Genomic DNA, 25269 nt, shown 5'->3' on the forward strand with positions numbered 1-25269 from the left:
TGTTGCAGGCTGAGGTTCAGCTTACCTGCAAATAGTTTTAGGTGCCATATATACTTCTTTCACTTTTACAGCTGTTTTATTAAACTTTTTTTTTTTATCTGCTAAGAGACACAAAATAAAGTCATGATATCCTACGTGACCATAGCAACAACTGCTAAGAGAAGTCAGGTCACTGCTTTGCTTCCACTGCAGCTGCTGAACATGTCAGACACTAATAAGGACATCTAGAGAAGAGGTCAAAACAAAAGTAATCCATTGAAAAGGCAAAAAAAGACAGATAAGAGGAATTCTGCCAGAGCTGGGAAAAACTCTGATTTTAGAAGATGAACAAACCTCCAAACATAGACTACCTTAGAGTCCATGGGAACAGCTACGGAAGCAATTCAGTCTTCTCCCTAATGATACGCAGCTGTTCACACATTTTAACTAAGACAGTTTTTAACGTCTATCCACATTTATCTTTGTATTTCAGGCAGGAAACTAGCCTAAAGTTCCCAGAATATGGTAAACCACATGCTATTGTTTTCCCATTGCCAACTTTCAATCTCCTCAAACGAGCATTCCTGCACTTAGGAGGGGTAAAAAAGTGGGGACTCACTTCTCCGCCTGTAGGAAACTTGAAGAAAAAAAATACGATTGCCAAGGGGCAGTTGAAAGTAAAATAAACCATTTTTTTCACCATCACATAATGCTCAGTTTCCGATTTTCTTCTTGCTACTTAACTGTAGGGCTGCTCCATTACTTCTACTGTTCGTGGCTTTTCCTCTTTATGTATCAACATTTATAAAAACAGAAAAGGAATGAAGGATTTGAAATCCAGCTACAGGTTTGGTCAACTACTTCACAGGTTTCCTGGAAGCCACTGTGGGATGGGAAGAGGTGACGATTATAATGCAGAGCATGCGTTAAACCTGGTGCACATTGCCACTATCCCACTAGCATATTTCATTAGCTCTTCTCATTCTGAAAATGCCACATTTGTGCTTGGAACAAGAGATTGAGGACCGTGGTGCTGCAGTTTTGAAGGCCTGCAGCTTTGAAGCCTGTCAAATCTACCCTTTCAAAGGAACCTTGAGTATCTGGTGTGAGTTGAAGTATCCTCTCAGAACTGTTGGGGTTCTCCTTTTACATTTGCATATGTCAGTGTATTCCATACATTCTTGTTACTGTCAGAAGTCTTATGTGAAGTTTTTGCAAGAGCACATAATGAGACAAACCCAAGGCCTAAGAACTACAGATCACCCACTAGGGAACATTTGAGACTGAAATCAAAATGCAAGAGCTGGCAACTTAATTCTAACCTTCTAAAGACTGACCTTGGCTGCAATATTTTTCACTCTCTCTCCAGGTCACCTGAGAGGTGTCTGGCAAGCCACTTGAACTGTATAGCTGATAATTCCTGCATTTTGAGAGTTTAGAACAAAAGCAGGAAAAGGCACTTCAAATATTAATTCTTTACTTTTTGATGTACTCTGGTTTATTGCACAATAGACAGATCCTGGAATCTGTCAGTACATTATGAAGGAAAGACAGACATCAAAATATCATTTGGATACTTGATATTACAAACTAGAAAGAGGGGCCAGTGAGTAATCCCTTCTGCTTAGTCACAAAGACTCATCATTTTAGATCCAGGGGAATAACCAAGCTTGCAGTTTTTCTAGAAAAAGATTATTCTGGATGCAGATAACATCAATATTTGGACTAATTTAACACCTGACGGCTGTTACATCTGAACCAGTAAAGAACAGTAAAGACAATGTGCACAGCAGACAGAAATATAGCTGCTCTGCAAGACTTTGCACTGACCCATCAGGTTATTCACTAGGCTGGGTAGGGGACAGCTACAACAGCTTCTCTTCCTTAAAGTCTGTTTTGCACATAAGAGATACAGAACTATGAGGCTTATCTTAAAGAGTTTCACTGGAATAAATTAAGGTTGTGTCCCTCCAATGTCAAAAGGACAGGAAAAGAAAAGAAATTTTTAGGATGTTTTATTGTTGCTTAATGATTTTTATCACATCAGCTCTGCAAAGCCATCATCTTCTCATGCTTGTCAAACCCAACACAATAAAGCATTACACCACAAAAGCTGGAGATGTTTTGACAAGGCCCCACTCTGCAAAGCCTTAGTACCTCTTCATTTCTTACAGAGGATAAATAAAAAATGTAGCTTGGAAAAATCTGTGAAAGAGGCAGAGGAGTGAAACAACTTTTCTGTGAAGCCATGTCTCATTACAGAGAGTTCAATTAAACCAGACTCTAATACGTCCTTCACACTGTCTCAGTTGAGGTGTCAACTTAATGCTCCAGAGGCATGTAACAAAACATATTGGGCAGCAGCCAAGTACAATGGACATTTTCAGACTGTTGGTTATGCTTTCATTGTGTCCTTTTCCCCTTCCACCCCACCAAAAAAAAAAAAAAAAAAAGCCACAAACATTTTCATCAGTCCAGGTCTCTCAAACACTCAGAAGATCTCTTAAGAACACCTAAATTCAGCTCTATGCCTGCGCTTACCCTCTATATTGGTGCTAGCCTGTAAAATCTTAGCATCCCATGTTCTCATTTTTCTTGTTTTCTGAGGAATTTCAGAAGAGCCCTACACAAGAATAACAGGATACAGGCACTTTTGTTTGAACCTAGTTCCCTTAGAGAACATATCCAAAAGCTCAAATCCACCCTGCAGTTATTTTTCCCTATTCCACCATCTTACTTATATTGTCATTTGTGATGTAATCTGCTCCAGTCAGCAGGACTCCTCTAAAACGCATTTCTCTCCCATTTGACCTCACATCACACTGTTATAGTTTGACCATCTGTTCTAATCCCCCTGCCCAACGATGTTTTCAGAACCAATCTGCTTTTGCATGTTCCAGATGTTTAAAGAAATTACTTTTCTGAAGAACTGAAGAAGACCTGCTGAGGAGACAGTCTCTACAAGCACCATGATAGAATCATGCCTGAATATGCTTCCCTCAGCACTCTAAAGTGAAGTCATTCATCTGAAAGTTACCAGCTCAGTACCCCAGGAACTTGACATCTACACTAATAATAGGTGCATGTGCAATTCTCCCACCATACCCTTAAGAAGCACAGTGCACAGGTTAAGGATAACTCCTACAAATAGCACGGCATATAGAAATATATCTGAATCAAAAAATAATGCTATTGCAAAGCAAGATTAATGTCTGCGTTGCACGTTGGAACAATTGACTGTGCATATTCATGCTTACCACACTAAAGTGCTGCTATTAATACTTGCCAAATACTCCTTTAGCAAGTAGAATTAAAAGCAGGAAGCTCAAAAAACCCCTTTATCCAAGACAGTCATAAGACATGTTAATGTGAAGTTTTTTTCCACAGTAGTAGGCTACAGTTTCTCTTAGAATCTGGTTTCAAATCTGATGAAACAGGATTCTGCAAGAAACTCTATACCACCTCACAGAAGCTCCCGTCATACACTGACCTCTAGTGTAGTAAAAATTCAAGACATCGGTAGTCTCCTCAAAGCCTTAGGAAAATTATCATATTGTTTTCCCAGCACTCTGAAGACAAGAAGTCTGCTGGAAATGCGATATAAAAATCCTCATGGGTCCTCACTCACTAAAGATACAGGACTCCCAGAGTCAGCAGAGGGGGTGCAGTGTGGCCTCTTAGAGAGCTCAGGCAGATGGGGGTCTGGATGGGAAAGTAGCTGCTTTGTTTGTACCAACAGCTTTGGAAAAGGAAAAACAAACAAAAAATAAGAAGTAGAAAATTAAAATAGTTTCAAAACTACCAACTTCAAACCCAAACAAAAACATTTTCTATCCCAACTTTAAAGAATCTGTATTTTGTTATGAGATAACTGTAGTTTTATGATAAAAACTACTTAATGAAAGCACAGTAAATTCTAAGACAGTATTGCTGAACATGACAATTAAAATGGATGCCCAAATTGTTTACGGCTTGTATACTTCTGTCCAGCCCTAAGCACCTGACTCTGGACAACAAATCCCAGAGATGTTCCCCTTACTTCAACCCATTTCTTCTGCCTTCTTTAAAAGCAAGGCATCTTTCAGAAGCTATTTCCAAGCGAAGTGACATTTTCAGTCTCCAAGCTTTCCAACGTCTCTAAAGTGCAGGCGTATGTGGCTATCTTGGAACAAGAGCTTTTGCATGCACTCTAGAGTAGAAACTCTTATAAACTTCAATCTTTTTTGAAGAGGTATTAAAAGCTTCAAAAATACTAAATTCAAAAAGAGTTAAGTGCAGCATGAAAATAGTCATCATAACTTCAACATATTAAGGAATTGTTCAGAAATCATTTCAGAGAGCTGTTTGAAACTAAGTTCAGATCAACTAAAGGAGGTCCTTTACATTTGCCCTCCCAGACTGTGAAGATAACCTAGAAAGGACTGAGTTTTTAAGACTAGTTTCTAGCTGTAAGATCCAGAATTCAGTAAATCCTTGTCTGTAATAACAACATCTGAAAGAATAGCTTTGCATTCCTTAAAAAAAAAAGACACTATTTAATGATGTGTTCAAACCTAAACATCTGAAGCTTCAGACCACATCTAAAATAGATGCAAGTCATTAGGAAGACAATTATTATTATCAACTGCACTTGCCTTCTGCACAGCAGTGAGCTTCTTGCCACCCCTGCAATGAATTCCACTCCAACATAAGCTGTGACTTACACCCTGAAGTCAGCTTCCTGGATGTACTATATCCTGCAATCTAAACCTGGAGGCCTCTCTAGTCAGGCCATGGTAATAGCATCAAGTGTACGAGACACAATAAAGTACGGTACCCTTCATATTATCTGGTAAGGGATCTAGAAGAAATGGGATTCCTAGCTACTGCTCCAGAATGCTAAAGTTCAAATCTTATCTATAAGAATTGCTTTTCCTCAACACATCAGTCATCTTAATAGCCAAAAACTCTTACTCCAGTTATAGCATGGAGTCAAACCAGTAGCACCCAGGATTTACAAAGATATCAGTTGCTATGTAAGGTCATTTCAGGCAGGCTTACAAATAAGATTCATGTTTTAATATGACAGATCCTAGTCAAAGCCACTCGGCCACACTTCATTTCCAATTCAAGTATGCCAACTCAGCCAACCACTTACTTCACATACAGCACATATATCCTTCAGACAAGGAACTATACTGAGAAATCCCTTATGCTAAACCATAATTTCTATCCAGAAAATAGTTTGCCACTAACTAGGAAAGCACAATAACATTCTCCCAGTCCAAAGGGAGCAACAGTTAATTCACAGAGCACATCAGAATGAGAAGTGCATGACTGAGGTCTGAGGGCTTGCACAACAGATCCTTCCCATTGTATTTCACAGAATGTGTCCTTCCAACTATTTTTTTCCTAAATTCTTGTATTTAATTCAATGCACGTAGCAATGGAAATGACTTTTAGAATAGTGATGTGCATCAACACACAGATGTTCCACATTTGTCATGTCACATGAACCTTGTGGCTAACACCCAATCATTAAAACTCTAAAAGCCCTCCTACATGAAAATCCGCATGATGCATTTGTTCCTAGAAGAACATCAGACAATATATTACATTGCTGGAGATAGATTTCTCCAATATTCCCTGCCTTTTTTTTTCCTTTTTTTTTTTTTTTTTTGTTCTTTATGTGCAACAAGCTGTCTTTGGTTTCAAGAAACAAACCAAAAAAAAAAAAAAGAAAAGAAAAAAAATTACACAGAAGTTAAGTCAAATGGCAGCTTAACAAAATTTGCCAAAGCTAGGATAAAGCCCTTCAACGTGAATTAACTGTAGTGAAAGAAAGTGCCCATATGTTACACATAATCATGTTCAGAATTTTTTTGGACAGCCCTTTTTCTAAAGAAACTGTAAAAACACAGGAGCAAAGCAGACAGCTTCAAAACCAACACAGAGCTCTGAACTCTTCAAAGATACTTTATTCCTTTCCAAATGAATTAAAAAAAAATAAGGCATAGAAATTGATGGCAGAGTACATGACCTAGGCTCTGCCCTCAGGCCCTTACATTCAGCACTGTCTTAATGAAAGGAACATATAGCTGAAAATGCTGTATCCCCTAAGAAATGTGTGTTAGGGATTAGTGAAATACTCCATTCTAAAGTTTGTATTAGGCTATTGATAGTGTCATGCTGCAGATTGTGAGCGTTATTTGACAACTGTATACTGACTTATTTTTTACTGAGTTTGCAATATAAAACCACATAAGGATTTGTTTCAGACGCTAATTCCCAAGCTATCTTTATTTAAAGGCAGTAGCCCTTAAACATAAATGTGCTGTAGTCAATAGATGACTGTCTATCCAAAAATCACATTTCTAAGGGAAAGTTACCTGAACTATGTAATCATGGAATGCAGACAGTTTATACTTGAAGATCTACAGTTATGATCAGCTCAGTACACTTGGATTTTGGCATATACAAGAAAGCACCTATTAATTCACACATAAGCATTTGCAAACTCAAGTAGAACAAATCTAAAGCCACTTCCCACTAGCTATTGCATGTGACAGACCTGTGGTCAGCACCCTATAACACAAGAGAGATGGTTTCAGTTTCTTGCTGACAGAATCTTGTATGACCTTGGAGAAGTCACTGGGATTGCTCTGTAGCTCCAAGGCAACCTCAGCCAGCTGCTAGCTGTCAGATTCCCACTCCTCTCCCTAGCAGTGTGAGTCATTCCCTTCCCTGCTCCACAACATGGCTGACCACGCACTGACTCATTTCAGACCAGCAATATAAAAATTATTCAATTGCTTCCTTACACATTAAACACAGATGAACATGGGGTGAGGGGGAATCTGGTACATGTGGGTGACCACATGGTAGCTAGCCCCAGCCCCCATAATCCAGCTCCCAATCCATCATTCAGGATGAACTCTCCAATTTCACATGGGTCTGGTGAGGATGAGTAACTCAGCGTTAGCACCAAGATTCATGTTAACTCCCTACAGCAATTTTTCAGATTATGTGCCTAAGGAAGGGATATTTTTCCACACAGTAACTGTTCTGGACAAGTCTGTGGCTCCCATCACCCAAATTTATAAATTCTTCAGGGATTTTGAGTCAAGGAGTTACTGATGTAAAATAAAGCTTACAAGAGGGATCCATGTTGAGGCAGGAAACTCCAGGATAAGCCTTTGTTTTGCAGGAAGCTCCAGGAGACAGCCACAGAAGCTTTCCCTTCTAAAAGTCTGCAGGCTCAACAAGGTCACCATTTACTGCTGCATCTGTGATTCCTTCTGTATTTGGGTGTAGGGCATCACACAGCAGATTTACCTGAATAAGCGCAAATTGCTGTATCAGAAGTACCCATTCTGCTTTATCTCAATGAGTCAACAGCTACGCATAAAAAAGAAAAGGCAAAAGATGGTCTTCAGGAGACTCCCTAGAGTTAAGGTGTCCCCACAGGCTGAATCTCTTTTCTTTTCTCTTTAAGAAAGGGAGGAGGCCCAGTCTATTCTTAAAGCACTCCAAAGTGAAGATAGAGCTTCCTATGATCTTCAGTGTGATAGCTGTACCTCTGCTGCTGTTGGGGCTAGCTACCTCAATGGCCAGTAAAGACAACCCGTCAGGAAGTCCACCAACTGGGAGCATTTTTTTCTAGACTGCTACAAGTGGTTTTTTCCCTTCTTCTATTGTCACAGATGTCTTAGGTGGCAGAATTAAATAGGATGTATGGATATCAGAACAGGTATGTGTTAATAGCACCAAAGCAGAACCAAAACATCACAGCAAATGTTCACCTTATTAGCACAATCAGAATACAGCAGAAAATACTTAGCAACATATATTATCTAGAAAAACCTCACTCAACATTTAAGGATTAGATTTGAATAGAAAAATTATAAAAGTGACCTGCTGGAAACACAGCTGTATTGGTAAAGAAATTCTGCACATCCCTAACAGTTTTCTTTCTTACATATTCTTTCTACAGTTGCCAGGTATCTCCTGACACATGCTTTAAACAATTAAGTAGTAGCCATTAACCCATCTGCAGAACCTTAAGTAGCCTCTGGAGCCTTTAGTCTCTTTGTTTGTTTTACAAAATCATATCACAAACAATCCAGTCTTATTCATGAGCTGAGCTCTGGAAATTTTACTTAGTGGACTACATAATTATGGTCGAGATTATCTAGTCCTGTGCGATTTGTACAGTTCCTTGCTAACTGTATCTGCTATTAAAGTTTGTTGCTTATAGATTATTTATGGACTTAGGTTCTTTTGTTTTAAGGTAGCAGTCTCAAACTATAGCTTAATCTAAGATCAGAGCAATTTTGTGGTGTACTTCCTTGTAGTCAATAGCAGCCTTACAATAGTCTGAACTTAACAGAAGCAGTGTAATTAGCACTTGATTTGCCAGTTTTGCATTAATCCATTCAGAAGATACCTACACCGTTTGGCAGGCTGTTGAATAAACAGTGTGGGGAAAAAAGCAAGCATCATATGCAGCTCTTGTTTTAAAGTTATGTACGTTTATTACCACACAAGCAGCACTTGTGATGAGATTTTACATTTTTAGAGTGAAGTAGTCTGTCCATGCTGACAAATTCTTTGAAAACAGAAGCAAGTACCATAAGCCAGAACACCAGTAACGCTAGAAGAGCCATATTTTGATTGCTCTGCATGTTGTTTGGCTGCTAGCGGCAAGAAGCTTCCAACGGAACAAGTGACAGAAGTACATCCTTGCCCCATGTAACTCCTGGGAAAGCAGGATTCTCACAGCATGTTTACTGTGATCACCACCTGGAGGCTTTATCATTGCTGGCAAGCTCAGTCAGCACTCCTTCCACTGGAAGACATCTGAACAAGAGCAGACCTCCCTGTTTCAGGCACTGGAGGAACTGCAGCACAGAGACACCAGCTCAGTCCTGCCCTGCACGGAGCTGTGCCCTCTTGCTTTTCCCCAACTCCAAGCAAATTCATAACCTACATGCTTAGGGCAGATGTTCAGTTTCCCAGTGATCCAATAGCACACAGGTGCATTTTCTTAAACATACTGAAAGGGCTTTAAATTTGATTTCTTTTTTTTAATTGAATTTTAGGCTGCCATGTTTCACTTCAAACGACTGAAGTGAGGGGGCAGGGAGGGCCAGCTTAGGCTGGTAACAAGCTTCTGAAAAGCTAGAAACTTCACAGATAGGCAATTTCCTCTCAGCCAGATAACCCTCTTTGCTGAATGAGTAAGGGTAAGAACCTCAACAGATGCAAAAAAAGTAACTATTTGCATCACCTTTGAATTTCACTTAAGTTCAAGGGAATTTCCCTACCTACAGGCTAAAAAAAGCAGGAAAAAATCTCCCATCATCAGCACAGTACAAACACACATATTAAAATGGTTAACAGCAAATCTAGAAATCAACTGTTGTTTTCAATCTCTTCCTCACAGTTTAGAGTATGTGCTGTAAAACACCCACTTCATGTATCAGCCAACTGGCAGACCCAAGTGTTCTGGATTTATGTTATCTGAGTGACTTCTAACCTGCACTTGCACAGCTCTGCCTCAGCCAGACCTCAGTTATAAATCAGGACTGTGTATATTTTGCAATGGGCACCCTTACTGAGAGAGTTACCTCTGACATGTGAGAGTGTGTAAGTAACAGGGGTGGGAATCTCTTCTGACAAAAGTGCCTGGGGATAGAAACAGTGGCCAGAAACACAGTGCTGTGCTATAGTTAGAGCTTCAGTCATGAGTTCAAAGGGTAAATCACATTGCTTGAGCTCTCTTAGGTACACTCACTCCTTAATCTTCAGCTTGAATTCCTTCCTCATCTTTTACGTATGAATTAGATATATCAAAATAAAAGCCAAGTACTAGCTGCATGAACTAGATCATCCCCCAAACCCAATTTTTAAAAGTGCAGTGATTGCCACATGCTCTACACAGTATGAGTGTGCATATCCCAGTGACAGAAAGTCTAAATTCTACCCAGGACCCCTTTTACAGGTTTGACTGACTGTACATTCAAGCAACTTAAGCAACTTCGACTAAGACACACCTGGCAAACAGAAGATTCCTTCTATATTTGTAAACCAACTGCCATTGATTTGTCACAGTGCTCCATGCTGAACTCATTCCTTAAGACAGGCAAACACCAATGTCTAATGAGACTTGTAAATTGTCATGCTCAACTGTGTCTGAGCAAGAACATTTTCAACTTCCAATTTTCTCATAAAACCCCTAGAAATAAAGCACACCTGTAATTAAATAAATGCCAATCTTAAAATATGACTGATCTTAGATTTAAAGGTTTAATTACTTAATAAGCTCCTATACAATTAAAATGTGACATCAGAGGTAGTTCCATAGCATTGTCTCTCTTAGCACCTTTGGTAGGGGCAACATTATTTAAGACATCTGAAAAGGTGCAAAACCAAGTTTAACATTGTTAGACTTGTCAAGTAGCAACATTTATGAAAGAGGTATTTTATCATCATGTAAACCAATGACTCCTGCCAACCTAATAAGTACTACCTAGCAGATTCCCACATATGATCATTAGACTGTCTTCCAAGTTCTCAAAATGATTTTTTTAAACTTTCCTTCAGGCCCAGAGACGTTTGTATATTCTGATTTCATAGTAATGGTACTTTTTCCCTCCAGAAGACACATCTGATTACACTCCAGATTACAGTTCTTAACCACCTCTTAAAATTCACACATTCAAGACTTCATTACCACAAAATAACTTTGATTTGCCCAGTTTCTCTCACTTCTCTGACTCACTGCCATGTTACCTCCTTGTTGCTTTGTCTACAGCATTCAAATTACATGAAGCTTCAGTACTAAGTACAGAAGTACATCCAAATACAAAGGTAAAGAAAATCATTCCTTCAAGCCAGAGTGCATTCCCTTTCTCCCATACAAATTAGCTTACACATGCTTTCATCAATTTCAATACTTTACTGCCTCCCTCAGCATTTAAATATATAAGAAACAGTGAAAATCAGGTGCATCATCCATCTTTAAGAGGGTTTACAAGACTTTGAGGGACCTTTGTCCCTCAGGGATCGGTGCTGGGACCCATCTTGTTCAACATCTTCGTTGCTGACATGGACAGTGGGATTGAGTGCCCTCTCAGCAAGTTTGCCGATGACACCAAGCTGTGTGGTTCAGTTGATATACTGGAGAGAAGGAATGCCATCCAGAGGGGCCTTGACACACTTTTAAGGTGGGCTGATGCCAGCCTCATGAAGTTTAACCATGCCAAGTGCAAGGTCCTACACCTGGGGTGGAGCAATCCCAGGCACAGCTACAGGTTGGGCAGAGATTCAGAGCAGCCCTGCAGAGAAGGACTTGGGGGTGCTGGTTGATGGGAAAATGAACATGAACCGGCTTCAGTATGTGCTTACAGCCCAGAAAGCCAATTGTATCCTGGGCTGCATCAAAAGGAGTGTGACCAGCAGGTCGGAGAAGGTGATCCTGCCCCTTTATTCTGCTCTCGTGAAACCTCACTTGGAGTATTGTGTGCAGTTCTGGTGTCCTCAACATAAAAAGGACATGGAGCTGTTGGAACAAGTCCAGAGGAGGGCCACAAGGATGACTGGGGGACTGGAGCATCTCCCATATGAAGACAGGCTGAGAAAGTTGGGGCTGTTCATCCTGGAGAAGAGAAGGCTGCGTGGAGACCTCATAGCAGCCTTCCAGTATCTGAAGGGGGCCTATAAGGATGCTGGGGAGGGACTCATCACTAGGGACTGTAGTGACAGGACAAGGGGTAACAGGTTTAAAGCTTAAACAGGGGAAGTTTAGATTGGATATAAGGAAGGAGTTCTTTACTATAATAGTGGTGAGGCACAGGAATGGTTTTCCCAGGAAGCTGTGAATGCGCCATCCCTGGCGTGTTCAAGGCCAGGTTGGACAGAGCCTTGGGTGACATGGTTAAGTATGAGGTGTCCCTGCCCATGGCAGGGGGGTTGGAACTAGATGATCTTAAGGTCCTTTCCAACCCTAACTATTCTATGATTCTAAGTTCATAATCTTTAAAGTAGTGAAGAAGTTATGCTACTAATGGCTTTGGATTAAGTAAATTAAATACAACAGAGGAGTTCCTCACTTAAAATGTCATAGAATCATAGAATAGTTAGGGTTAGAAAGGACCTTAAGATCATCTAGTTCCACCCCCCCTGCCATGGGCAGGGACACCTCACACTAAACCATTTCACCAAAGGCTCTGCCCAACCTGGCCTTGAACACCTCCAGGGATGGAGTATTCACAACTTCCCTGAGAGGGAAGGAGAGGATCCTACTCCTGCAGCTTCCTACATGCTGAGAACCAGCAGTTATCACAATTGTTGTGATACTGCATCAGGCACAGAAAGAGGCAGGTAGCAAGGGAGCCGACAGCAGTGTCACCCCTGCAATTCCAGATCATCACAAGCAACACTTGCAGTTTTAAACTTCCAGCACTGACAAAATGGGTAACAGAGACAGGTGTCACAAGAATTAACAACATATATATATTTACCCTTAAAAAGACAGTTCTACATGTAATAACTGTCTAATTTTGAACATCGAGTTTTCCAAATTAGTCTGCAAGAGCTTTTTTTTGTTTGTTTTGACCAACACTGGGCCTCTACTTGTAGAGGTAAAATTTGTTGAGACAATAAAATTTACATAACTCATGTCCTCTTTCCAAACCCACGCTTCTGCACCACTCCATTGAAATTACTGTGGTGCATACACTGAAAAAGGAAATACAAATAAGACACACATGCTTTCTTTTGTCCAGAAAAGAATGATGCTGCAAATATGGCTAAAGGAGATTTGGTGGAGATCAGAAAAGCCAGAAGTGCTGCAGTGGTTGGCAGCACCAGTGCTTGGCCAGCCAAGGTGGAAGTAGTAAGTCTAGGAATGTCCTATATGAATAAAAAGCTGGAAAGGGAGAAAAGGACGAACTGTGAAGTTTTTGCTGACTAAAAGCCTTCTCATTTGAATTAGTCAATTAGAGTTGATTTCAAAGTCTTCAACAGTACAATAATGAAGTTCCCGTTAAATCAGTCTCCAGCTGATCCATCACATGCACTATAAAATCTGGCAGGTAGCTCTGATCTTCAGTTACATCCAGCTATACCATAAGATCTGCTTTGCAAAGAGTGTTAGCACATGCTCCTTATATAGGTCTAGAAAGAAATAATAAAATTTGGGTTTGGCAGAGATAGTAGTGGTAGACTGGCCATTTCCCGCCCAAGCTAAACTAGCAGTTACTACAACTCTGCACTGACTGCATCAGTCATTGGGTCAGCATAGCAATGGCAAGACTGCTTTGTGTATCTGGATAAAACCAGAAAGAGCAGAGTAATTTCCAAAGTTTCAAATGAGAATTAAAACTCTGCAGCTCTTAAGAGACCCATAATAGAAAAGCAGTTTCTTAAAAGTATACCTGCTTTCCAGCAGCTCTTTCCCTAAAGCTAGCAAGAGGTCACATAATTCAGAATCCTATTTTCCTCTTCCTTTTTCTGTAGTCATCCCTCCTGGTCAGGTTACTAGGTATCATCCTAAAATATATAAGCACATCATCCAGCTCCAACAGAATGTAAGACATTTTGGCTGTTGGGACTATGTGGATCAACTGGACATAGCCTGAATGTCTAGCAGTGAAGTCTTTAGAGCAAGTCAGGGAAGAACACACAGCCAAAAAAAAACCCCAAAGAAAACACCCCAAGCACCCAGGAACTGACTAATGACTGAAACAGACCATAAAATCCAAAATAGAAACAGATGAATATCCTACCAAAGGTAACAGTCACAACTAATTACAGTCTCCAGAAAGGCCAGCTTCAGAAATGGGAGGAGTATTAAAATTTTAATTCCCTCAAACAAGGCAGAAAGACAAGTCTAATGCTGCATGGTCATTAACCAGTAGGTCATGCACTGGCCTATTCAGATAATCTCTTAACAATGTATTCGAATTAAGAATTTAGATTTACCTCCTGGGCTTAAACATCTTATGACAGCATGACTAAAATCATCACCTTTATTAATGAAATTAACTTCATTAAAAATAAATTCAAGAAATGGAAGAATTTTTAAAGTTATTAAATGAAGGTATCTTTCTAACAAAACAATATAATCAGGGACATACTGAATTCATGTAGCTTACTGGACTTCTGTTCACCTAAAGTGGATTTTAAAAAATTCTCATTCCGTAAGTGACAACATTATATCACAGTGAAGAAGAGAGGTACTCTTACAGAACTATGAACATCTTCTGATCTGCAATGCCTCAAAGCATCTCAAGCTTCCTCCAAAACAACTGATATAGCTCTCTTTGCTGTGCAATTATGGAACAAGACTGAAGATTTATACCTGAAAGCAAGAGCTGTAGCTGAAAGCCTCTCTCCAAGGTTTTGGAAATGGATAGTACCACACAAGAACGAAAAGAAGCGAGGCAAAGGCAGGAGACAAGATGAATTAAGACCCTCAAGTGCTAAAGACAACTGGAACATAAGAGTGATTCTTGTGAATCAAATGCACACACAAATACATGTTTATTCTAAACAACAGCACTCAATACAATACTCCCGTTGCCAAGATCAACCAAATAATATCAGATCTTGTGCTCAAAGATCAAAGTCAGTTGGGTTTCTTCCCTTTCCTTTAATTCAAGCACACTATTTAAACAGAATTAAACAGATGGTGCAATTAAATCTGGTGAAAATACAAAGTAGTATTTATGAGCATAACCTAACCAGTCCAATGAAGTTCTAGCAGAACATTTCAGGATAAGGGTCCTCCATATCACATCTATTAAGTTAAATACATTGGTGCTATGAGACACCAGAAATAGCACCTGAACAGCTAGAGTGCTGTAAGCAGTGCTCAGCAAATAAACCTTGCAGCTCAGCTGAGCAGTGAGGGCACCTCTGTTAACAGTTAAAACTGAAACATCTCTGAATAACATGGACTTTACAGGGGAGATATTGCCTTAACTTTGAGTTTGAATCTGAAATCTAAATTATGTAATATTCTGGACAATAATATCATCAGATGATAATGTAAAATAATAATAAAAAAAAAAAAAGAATCTTTTCAGCCCCCTCCTCAAAATGAAACCTATGACAGAGGTTTATTTATACAAGTAAAGTTCAAGGCAGCCAAACAGTTGCATTCTGCCAGATGGCTCTGAAATTGGTTTCATCCACCTGTAATGTAGAACACCCTCCCATGTCTGGAGTTTAACACAACTATGAGTCTCCCCTTTCCACAGCAGATGTGCATCTGCTGCCAGAATTAAGTGAGAAATCCAACTGTTTTGTTTTCTTTAACTCAAATACTTCAATTTACTTTATAACAGGCAAAAAATTTTGGTAAGATGTAAAAGAAGATAGTGCCTTTTTTATTTTAGTCAAAAGTGTATATATAAATTATCCCGGAGAACGTACTGATAGTACAGCACAGCGTTCTCTAAATCACTGGGGCAATTCAATGCCTGCAGCAGTCAACAGAGCCAGCTCAGGTGTCTTTTGTAAACAAAACCTAGCAATGAACTAGAGATTTTGGTTGAATTCGAGATCTTGGTCTAAAAGATGATGTGTTAGGAGACAAGACTCCTGTTCTGTGCGGTGGGTGCGCAAGTCTTGTCGCTGGCAGTCAACTTACCACACTGCAACTGTAGTCCTACAAAGTCAGCAAGCAGAAGCAGCCTTGTTAACCTCAGCTGGCAGTTCCTAGGAAGCCAGCACACTTGAAACTGACAATCCACAAAGCCTTCCTGTTAAATCCAATTACTTTGTTTCAAGTCAGTGTTTACAAATCACCACTTTTTACCGCATATTCAAGTGTTTTTGAGACATTAAAAAACCCTGGAGTTTATACAAGTTGTCATAACTCTTTTATTGCCAAATACGCATTGGTAACACTATTGAGCAGTTACAGAAAAGGCTAGGAATCAGATAATTGCTAGGAATGCTTCCAGACACTTGTACTCTGCTAACTCAAACAAGACACTTGTCTCCCTTGTGCCAAAGTAAATCCACAATTGCAAAACTAGGGGAAAAAGCAGGCCTTCACTGATTATCACCAGCCAAAGCCATCAGGTTCAACAGCACGTATTACTCTCTAGTAGAATTTTAAGTACTCAGCCCAAGTTTAACAAAGCTTCCCAAAACTTCCTATGGCCTTTGTACCGATCCAAGTAGTCATGCCAAGTCTCCTTCCTCCCTAGCATTTCTTCCCCATTCTCTTTAACTTACCCCACTAGCACTGTCATGTCACCATGACAACTGTAACTCCAAAATACAGCAGTTCTTAATGTCTTTGAAAGATGCTAATGGTCTCATAGCATCTTTACAATCTGACGAACAAGCAAACGATCTGCGATTTTAGATTAGTAACAGTCATACACAGTTACAATCCAACAGAGCCAAACAACATTATGCAGCTGCAACAGTTCCTGGCCTTTCCCAGCTGTGATCTTCCCCCAGAAGTGTAAAGTTTCCTTTAAACAAACAACTTAAAAAATATAAGTGGGAAAAGGACCCACAAACATAAAGGGAGGGAAAAAAACCTAACAAAACAAAACAACCCAACCCCAAACAACAACAACAAAAACCCCAAACAAACAAACAAACAAAACCCCCAAACTAATTCCAGCATTTTAAGCTTCAAGTAAACACTACTTCAGTGTTCCATTCAAAAACTTTTAATTTGTCAAAGCAAAGCTGAAAAGTGCAATGGGAAATCCCATGCTCATACTTGGATCCACATTAGATGAAGAGCAGGTTTTTTGTCCAGTCTGACTGTGCTTCACCTTGCCCCAGCAGCATGAAGACTGAGGCTCTGAAATCAGGAGCTGATGAAGGGGCCTTGTGCTACCAGCTCGCACTTCCTTCTCTGCCCCCATTCCCAGCTGGGCTGATTCCCCACAGCACTGGCTCACACACACACTGAAGATCTGAGCCTCCTTGGTTCACTAACACAGCAGAACACTGATGTGCTGACCCAGTAACCAAAACCTGAGATAAAGCAGCTTACAGAGTTGGAGTGGACAAGAATCACCTCAGAATTATCAGCACAGGCATACAGCTGGGAGCAGGAAGGGAAGAGGGAAAGTAGGGAGGAGTAGGGAGCTGTTAGACTCATAAAACTTCATCCTCAAAATGGTGTTATTGCAAAGCCACACACATAAAGAGTTGGCCTGAAAACTGTAGTGAAGGTTTCAAGGCTCATTAAAATTGCCTCTGAAATAAAGTTTTCAGAGTAGGGTTTCAGTGGGAAAAGGGAAATAGTTTCTGTAGGTTACCCTGCGAAGTCTGCCCAGCTAGGAATGAGTTCTGAAGCTCCACAGAGTAACCTCACTATCCTGTGCAGGGAATATTGAATAATACCATAATATTGTAAATATAATTTACAATGAAAGTGTCCAAACTGAACAGCTGTTGGGATATAAACCACGACTGAGAGGGCACCCAACACTGAGGCTACCACAAGGGAAAAGTCCCAAAACCCAAGCCATGATTTCCAGAAGCAAGGGAGTAAGCCAAGGGTGGCACACAAACAGGATGCTGCTATGGCTGGATCCCAGAAGCCTTGGTGTGTGCAGCATGAGACAGTGTTAACACCATTTGTGAGAAGCACGAATTTATTTTGTGTACACCCTTCCAGTACAGAAAGTCATGCCTGACCAGAAAGGAAAGCTAATTTGGCCTAGTTTAGCAAATTCCTAAAACTCTGCCAAAGCATTGTCCAGACAACACAAGACATAAGTACTGGCAAGCTTCTGCTCTCAGAAATCACAGTCTTTCAAAGAGTCATTTAGCCTCTCTGCAGCTCTGTTTATTTGCAGTATTTTTCTGTCATAGAAAGAGCAACAGCTACATAGGTAGCGTATAAAGGCAAGAATTGTTCAGGCTTGGGGAAATTAGACTCTAGACACATCATGACAGATGTCCTGCCTTAAATAGCAGCAGTAACGTTCCAGTACTTGATAGCCCAACTCACTCCAGAATAGTAGAAAGTATAAAACATTAATGAAGATGACATGATAAATTTGTTTCAAATAAGTTGCCTGCTCTGCGTGGAAAAAAAAATAATCATTTTTATCACTGCTATTTTAGATAATTTGCTACATTCCCACCCACTGCTCTTTTTTCTTTCGTTAAAACGAAAAACAAGAGGAATGTGCTGTGTAATTTGAGTTACACTCTTGATAGTGTATTTGAAAGGAACAAATTAAGGATGCAGTTCTCAGTTAAGAGATAACTTAGGTGGAGTCTGAAAAACTGAGTGGTTCTGGGTGTGGAGGGGGAAAGAGAGATTGGGAAGACTGGGCCATAATGAAAGAGAGCAGCATAAAACAAAAAAAAAAGAGGAATGCTCAGTACAGTCTCAGTGGAGTGATACAACAAGCAGATTTTCAACCAGAAGTTTCCAGCTTGTAGTACACATCACACACTGGTGATATGCAAGTCACATTGACATGGGACACAAGTGTTGGCCAAGTGTTGTCAAGGAGAACACACAAGCCCACATGTGCATGTGTGTATGCATCCATGTGTGCACGCTGAGTCGTGCTGATCCAAGGAGCTAAACAACCGCCACAAGCAGGAACCCTAACAAAGCAACTCATCAAACACATTGCTGTATTTAATACAGGGATCATGTTCAGTTGCTACAACTGTCATATTTTGAGACTTGAGGGGATAAAAATAATTGAGGAATAAAGACAGTCTCAGGCCTGTAGGTATTTGACAAATATTCAAGCCCAGTAGCACGCACAGTGGATACAAGTGACTGGAAACACTTGAGCAAGTGATCTACTGTTTATCAAGAGTAGCATTTCTTACAGCAGCTCTCTAGAGGCCACACCACAAAAACTAGAACATTCTGAACAGCTTTAATACACAAAACTAATGACTGTTTTACAAGAGTTAGAAGCTTTCCACAATAAGAATTTGTAGCTTCCTGTGCAAGAAAGAATGCCAATTCATACCAATTTGTTCATGGAAAGTTTTTTTTCAGGCTTCCTTAAGAAACTAACCTCTGTAACACCGAGATTAACTTGCTTTGTTTCTGCAGAGACTGGCCTGCTTTTAAGTTCTCATGTCAGTCTTTGCAATAGAAAAACTTAATGAAGTAACATACGGTTTATTGGAAGTACATTGTCTACTATTGCATCATGAAAGTACATTTGTATGTTACTCTAGGAATTTCAAAAGTGATCGTAATCCTCAAAGACAGTATTTCAGGTGTTCCCCCTCTTTATTGCATTTGGAAAGGTCTTTTGGCCAGGCTGAATTTCAGCACAAAACCACTCTGGTCCTTGGCTTCCTTACTTCACACACATATATATGGCCCTTTGGGGGTTTTGCTTTTGATTTCAGCAGCTGGCTGCTGGCAAGCACCTCCTGGGAGCCCAGACAGAGTCTAACCAAACACTGCTTTAAAGATTTCTTTTAAAATGCTACTAGGTCAAGACTCCAATAGTAAAGTCAGATGAAACAAAATCACTGGTATCTTCTTTTTTGCAGCTCCTTACTGGAAGGAGGATTAGGCTCCCAAACCAAGGAATGGAAAATTGTATCTCACCTGGAATGTTTCATCTGCCATCTCCCTGCCCACACAAATGCCTTCAAGTTGTCTGTGGCTGTACTAACCCAGCAGGATACACTACACAGTGCATTTCAGACATGAAGTTCATTACAGAAGTATCAGCTGAGCATTCCCCTCTTAAACCACAAGTTTTAAGATCCTGAAATGCATACCTAGCAGTAGTTAGTTATGCTACTGTTAGCTTTTATTAATATAAATCCTTGAAAGTTGTTTTGCTGGGTTCAGTGCCACTTAAATTCAGAGTTAATTTAATTTTAAGCTAGAAGAATCAAACTTGCATTCCATACCACAAATCCATATAAACAACTTATTTCCATACTCCAGGCTTTTGCTTGCAATAGGAAGACAGAAAGACTTTGCTGCCAGCCCACAAAATCAACACAAAAATAGGCATTTGCATGCAAGTTGTGAAGTCAGGCACACACCAAATATCATAGAGACAAGACAAAAAAAGGTATTTAAGAAACAAAAAACAAACAAACCAACAACCAAGTCCTTTGTCTGTCTACTATTGGCACTCTACAATATAACAGGAGGGAAGAGGATGGGCACTGGGGAGAGCATTCAGGAGAGGTTTGGTGCAATCCCACAGTCAGGGTGTTTACAGAGTTCTGGGGAGTCTGCTCTGAGCTTTGCAAGGGTCAAGTTTTGTAGAAATGCCTTTGAAGTAATATTTGTCACAGTGTATGCTTTAAACCACAAATGGCAAAATAACTTAAGTAATTTAAGCCTAAAACCAACAGTGTGATCTAATCAGGAACATGTAAGCTAAGCAGTCTTGTAATACAGGAGAAGAAGGAACAGCTACTTTTTAGCAGTTAACACATAAATGCTGGTTACAGATGGGAATGCAGTCCCACATGTGGGGCAGAAACAAGGCAAAGCATCCAGAACAAAAGTAAGTGTAACAGGCAGCCACAACAACAGCCTAACTAAGCCAGATCCTTACTGATCAGTATTACCTCAGTAAATACACTTTGTTTTCTTTGTGTAATTTTGTTCATTATTTAAGCTTTTGCATAAGTAAGCTTCTTTCAAGCCCTTGAATCTTTCCAGTGATAGAGACAATTGCGTGTAAGCAGGCATACACATGGCTGATCAGCTATATACAGGGCAGAGTCATGAACCCCACAGCTTGTGAGATGACAGGCACCCAAGCTCACGAGTGTACCGGACAACCCACGGTAAGAGCTGCAATGACCACCCTGGGGAAAAACAAATTGCCCAAGTTAGAGATGACAGCTCTCATCACACATCAGCCTGCGTCTTGGGGAAGCAGCTCCACCTGCCACTGCTCTATTTCTGTCTTTAAATTAACACATAATATAATTCTTAGTTTCAGAGAGCAGTGGAAGCATCAGTGAAGTGAAGCAGGCAAAGCAGCACTTACCAATAGCTGTGCAAAGGAAATCATTAACAACAGCAAAAGGAAACAAAGGTTGAAGGGATTAATTCAAGTTATATTTTCAGAACAGCAATTTCTCTGCTGCTGGAAATGCTGCTCTCCTGTGCAATCCACAAGGTCTCTTCCTCCACTAAGCCTTATGGTTGTCAGTTTTCCTGCAGTTGAAAGGCATTAGACAAACATGTCTTTAAATTGGCTGAGAAGCCAATACAAGTTGAGAGGAAACTTTAAAATAAATGTTTTCCCCTGTAGGGGATGGAGCAAATATAAGCCAACTTAACAATGTTGATAAAACATTTCATTTTTTTAAAAAAAAAAAAAAGAGGAAAAAAACCCTAACAAACTAACAAATTTTTCCAATGCTCTATTTTTATGCCTTTCCAGAACTTACACCAACTTGGTTAAGAACAGTTTTTGGAGATGGGTGCTTTTAAACGTGTTTGGCAATTTACTGACATTTAAAGTCCTACCACCTGACTTCCCAACACCTTCTGTGAGAAATAAGTACCTGTTTCTCCTAAAGCCTTTAATAATTGAACAACTCTTAACAGCCAGATACTGTCTTCCTCTTCTGCTCAGTTGAGGACAAACCAACCCCTCCTTACTTTCACACTTCTCAAATTCCAGTGCTCCCAATCTTGTCTATGTCCATTCCCAACCAAAGGGGTTTATGATTTAATCAACAGCCCATAAAAATAAAAAAAAAAAAAAGAAAAAAGAAAAATAAAGGCAATTAAGAAGCACACCCTAAGCTTCTCTGTGACAGATGTTCCTCCTCCATTCCCCACCAATCTCTCCCTGCTCTCAGTGCTGTCTTCCTCTATTTCTGAAGTGTGTTTTGAAGTCTGCTGTTCTGAATGAGAACCCATTACCTGTTTTCTGAAGAGCTTTTCACACATATAGCTATTGAATCCAGAATACACACTCATTTCTACATTTTATGTATTAAAGCTAAGCTAATATCCATGACTTTGCTCAACTAATGTAACTAAGTAACTAATATGATCATTTCAAACTATCAGCCTGTATTTCTGCTATGACTTTAGACAAATACTGATCCAGTGCTCCGACACTCACCTTGAAAAAGTAATTTTCCAGAAGACAAGAGCAAGCATCTGGCTAAAGACAGTGTTTCAACTTCTTTTAAGACACTAGCATTAGAATGGAAAGTTCAAACTCAGCTATTTGGAGATATGAAAAACAGATCCTGAAATACACTACCTTAAACCAAGAGACTTTTTGGTTTTGTTTTGTTTTTACAGGGCAATGCTCTATCATTAAGCCAGTCATCCTTTTATTAGCATAATTTAGATAGTATTGATGTTTAATATGAACACGAAAGACAAAACCAGCTAGGGGACAGGGTAGGCCCTGTAAAGGGAGAATTAAAAAAAAAAAAAATGGTAGGAAAAAAGAAATATGACTACAGTCACCTGAAAATTTCCTGTCTGAATAATAGGGTTTTCAGACCAGCTACAAAGCATAACTAGGAGCCTGGGGCAAAGGCAGCCTTTTCTGCTATCAACTGCAAGAATGCACAAGTCATTCCCTTTGCCATGAAATGATTCACATAGCCAGGAAAATTCAAATTTACATTCTTCAAGTACAAACTGTATTAAATATGTTTCAAAAAAACACCTGATTTATCCCCTTGAACGGAGGTATGGAATACTCATTAATGAAACCAGCTCAAGCCTCTGAAAACTTACCTTTATCACTATGTTTAACAATCTCCTGCAGCAACAAAGCATATGCTCCTTCTGACCCAGAGATTCAAACTGACATTGTATAACAGGTTAAGTGTTTAAAACAGTAACTTTAGTCATTAACAGAATGACTCCCCTTTTTTAAAGGTTCTTGAATCTGCTCTGTTCAAAACTTTGACTGAAGTTCACCACAGGAAGATAGTCTACCTTTTAAGTTCTGTACCTGCATGGAAATGGATTATAGATTCACTGCTGCAGAAAAGAGGCGTTCAGCCACACAAAACCTTTTCCGGGCAGGGCAGCAGGCTAGATGGAAAAACCCACAAGGAAGGGCTCAGCCAATGGTCTTCACCTGGACTTAACACTGACAAGGCATTTTAGGGCCCCTATTCTTTCCTCAACATCTGATCTGAGCAGTGCTGCCACTGAAATATAACTCAAGTTTCAAGCATTGGTAAGTCAAAGAATTGGCTGACAAGAGAGCAGAGGATGCCTTGTTAAAACTGAACATTGTTCAGAGAAGTGGGAAAACAAAAAGAGTTGTTGGCATGGATTTAAGGGGCACCTTTTCATACCCCAGTTCTTCTGAATTAGCTGCTACCACAGGATGTGAATGTTCATGTATATGTAAACACAACTGTACTTCATACTTGTGCCAAATCTAAGAAAATAAGATTTTTTACACAATCTGTACGACTAGTAGCAAAGAAAACTTTTGAGAACTTTTATACAGTAAGAACTGCCTACTTTTCTTTTAGGTCCATTAGAAACAGGAGAGGGGCTCGCAGCACCTAGTCTTTAACAAGAAGTCAATTTTATCTCCACTTAATACTTAACACCACAGAAACAAATGCAGCTACAGTTGCCTGTATTAAGCAGCTGGCAAGCTCAGCGATGGAAAAGTTGCAGAACAGCTGGGGAATGCAAGACCCTTTTGAACAGGCTGCTATGTGATCCAAAATAATGGTACATGTTTACACACAACACAATGGCAGCAACAGCCAAATGCAGGTCTGGCGAATGCACTACAGCTGCTCCTTCCCCCAGACAAGGCACAGTGAGGAGATACAAAAGAGTTCATATTCACAGAAATATGGCTTTCATCTTAAAAGGCAGCAGTCTGATTTCCAAAATAGGCAGCTGGCCCTCCAACTGCACTAAACTGTACAAGATTCTGTGTTAGAAGTTACCCTTTATAACAGGTCCGGGTTAGGATCATAGAGCTTTTCAAACTGCTGCTAGTTTACCACCAACAGTTTCCAACAATGCATTATTCAGATAAACAGGTTGACATCTAACATACAAGAAAAACCTTCTCTTGTGACAGTATTTTCCAGCTAGCATGAGGAAGACAGCCATATATAAGCCCTTAATATAGACACTGACTACACAGAAGTTAGTGTTCAGTGTGCTGGAAAGGAGGGTTTGGATACAAGTGGGCTACTTTACAGCTTTTTTTTACAGCAGTGTTGCACATTGATGTAAAAGTCAGTTGGCACTTGGAAGACAATACATCCCCCCGCTTATACATAGGAAGGGGGACAGCCCTTGTTTGCTGCTGCTTATGCAGTGACTGAGTTTATGTCCCAAGGAGCACGTGCTTGTGTCACGACCAATACCTGAAAACAACATAGTTTTGTATGTGATCTTGCACAAAAATTGCATCAACTTACTTCAAGTGATCTTACAAGTTTTCAAGTCTTGGAAGCACAATATCAGTGGTATCATCTGTCTTGCTCAAGACAAACCATGATTAAATAGTGCTAACAAGCTGGCTACTACTTTATACTGCAACCGTACTACCCCTGATTTTGCTAGGCACCAAAACAGAGTTAGTAATGGAACGTGTCAACCCACTGCATCTTGTTCAAAAATAGCGTAATTCAAAAGAAACATTTTTTTGACTGAGAAGGAGATGGCATTGAAAGATTTCCTCTTCTACTTCCTCTGCACATAGCCATTAATGTTACAATCCCAGCTAAGAGCTATTCAGAATATGATAGCTAAAACTGGACAAAGACAGCTGTCATAGCAACAATAACAGACGCAGGCACAAATTTTTATCTCCTTTATTTTTACAAAGAAAAATGCCACTAATAGCCACTGTAAAAATAATTTTGAAATACCAGTTGTAATATTCTGTCTTGTAATTAACAGGGTTCTATCAATGGTAAACACATCTCTCAGTACACCTAAGCAACAAAAATGCCACATCTGTATACTTCAATTTCAGGTTTCTGACACAGACTTTCTACTGAAATCCATTTGGGAATTAAGCTTTCTAAGAAATACCCTATATAAAGGGAATATACGTACTGATGAAAGAAGAAAAATAAGAAGATATTTGAATCTTACTTCCAGAAAAGATTGTTCTGGTACTAAAACAGTATTATTCTAAGCACTCCTCCTGCAGGCAAAGCAGTAACAGGAGTGCCTACCTTTAGTAGAGGTAAGAGCACAGATCTGCTCGAGCTGCACTAAAGCTGCATTTGTTAGGAACTGCTACAAGTGCTGCCACATTGTGGCAGAGGGAGCGATGGCTTGTATCCAAAAGGGACCTCAATACGAGCTTTAGAGCCCCACCAGGAACT

At 39.9% G+C, this 25269-nt stretch overlaps 1 protein-coding gene across 4 annotated transcripts in view; it reads right to left on the reverse strand.

Annotated features, from left to right (window-relative positions):
• SVIL (supervillin) overlaps positions 1 to 25269 on the reverse strand; it is a 142917-nt gene that overhangs the window by 114011 nt on the left and 3637 nt on the right. The gene's annotated exons all lie outside the window — the stretch shown is intronic.

The sequence above is a fragment of the Neopsephotus bourkii genome, unplaced genomic scaffold (genome assembly GCF_033783945.1).
Source record: "Neopsephotus bourkii isolate Nb327-2 ecotype Australia unplaced genomic scaffold, CSIRO-AGI_Nbou_v1 NB_53, whole genome shotgun sequence".
NCBI classification, from domain to species: Eukaryota; Metazoa; Chordata; class Aves; order Psittaciformes; family Psittacidae; genus Neopsephotus; species Neopsephotus bourkii.